The sequence below is a fragment of the Oculina patagonica genome, unplaced genomic scaffold (genome assembly GCF_052425735.1).
Source record: "Oculina patagonica isolate OP01 unplaced genomic scaffold, crgOcupat unplaced1082, whole genome shotgun sequence".
NCBI classification, from domain to species: domain Eukaryota; kingdom Metazoa; phylum Cnidaria; class Anthozoa; order Scleractinia; family Oculinidae; genus Oculina; species Oculina patagonica.
The window spans coordinates 5,468-6,986 of NW_027557064.1; the positions used below are offsets into that span (position 1 = coordinate 5,468).

A 1,519-nucleotide genomic window follows, 5' to 3' on the forward strand; every position below is an offset into this window, starting at 1 on the left:
TGTTGGAGTTGGCATACCTGGATAACAAAATTAAAAAACTGGTTTACCTACCCATACCCAGATCAGTATTAATATGAGTGTCCTTACAACAATGCTGTGCGATTTTCTTAAAAAGGACTGAAGAAAATAAACTCTCAAGAACAGCATTTTTAGACTTTTTATTATGGCCTTGGAGACTCTGTTTCTTCCGTTTTCTTCAATCAAACTGAAGGAAGGATAAAATAAACAAACTTTCGCAGGGCCCGTAATATTCGACAAAAAAAAGTATGTACACAAATTATTTTTACAACCGCTTGGTATACCGTATTAACGAAGCAAGAATCGTTTAAGCTATGCAATTTCTTTCTCGTCTCTTTGCTTTTATCTTTTCAGAAACCAGGATATTTTAATACCCGCTTTTTTATTTATTTTTTTATTTTATTTTCAAATCGTTAAACAGTTAAGGCAATAAATAAATTCTTTATAGTCACGCACTAGTTGTCACGCAAGACATCACTGAAACACCAGTTGTCATGCTGACACCTATTGAGTTACATTTGAATTGTAAATTACGGACGAAAACCGAACATTTAAATATAAGCGACATTGCTTCGCCACAACCAAAAATAAAACTGTTAGTTAAAGATATTAAATATACAAACGCTTCTTTTCGATTAATGTAAGCTCGTAGATAAAGATTCAATGTATAAATTTAATTGGCGACAAAAATGCAACAGCCAAACTGCAACGCACGTGGCTTTTAAATGTCGGGTATTTAAATTTCGCAATAAGAGATTTTCGTTTTTAACCGACCGTCAAAAACGTCGATTCGCTACCAAACCACGAGATACAATCAACACAAGTTGTTTCTTATTGATCGATTCAGTTTATATTGCGACATGCCGAAAAAAACTTAGAGTATTCAAGCGAAGACATGTTTCGTTGCGAAAGTTGTGTGACTAAATCGTGACCCGACTTAAAGATAACGAAATTCGGGAAACTGTCAGCGAAATCTCTATTTCATTCGCATGGAAACTCTAAAAGATTTCTTTTCTCAGTTAAATTAAAAAAATCAACCGCTCAGAATGCGATCACCTCCTCCAGTTCCACACTAAAGGAGGAGAAGGAACGGTCATCAATCGCCGCCGACAGATTGCCATGAAAGACAAAGTCGGCGACGTGCTTCGCGCTCAGAGGTGAACACTTCGCATCGTCATCACAGTTGATGGTGTTGTCTTTGTTAGGATGCAAAGACGGGACGCGTACTATAGAAATGATCCTAGTAAGTACGGTCTTAACTTTCGATGGTGGAATTTGGACAAGTCATATAAGCCGTAACTCGCACGCATGTGGGAGAATTGTAAACGTAAATGACCGGGCGCATGCGCACCGGCAAAAATCGATGAAACTCTCACTCTAACTCTTGAAAACTCCTTTTAGTCGGATCAGAAAGGTTTTTTTCTCACAGAAAGCAACTCCCTGCTGCTGATAAAGGTTGCCGTAGACATTAAAAGACCACACTTTAACAACACACAACCAA

The 1,519-nt window shown here is 37.5% G+C and overlaps 1 non-coding gene across 1 annotated transcript; it reads right to left on the reverse strand.

Moving 5' to 3' along the window:
- Positions 1-1,054: 1,054 nt before the first annotated feature.
- On the reverse strand, positions 1,055-1,275 carry LOC144639582 (small nucleolar RNA U3). The gene has a single exon (XR_013568176.1). It is a non-coding gene; the product is annotated as a small nucleolar RNA U3 (small nucleolar RNA).
- Between the last annotated feature and the right edge of the window lie 244 nt (positions 1,276-1,519).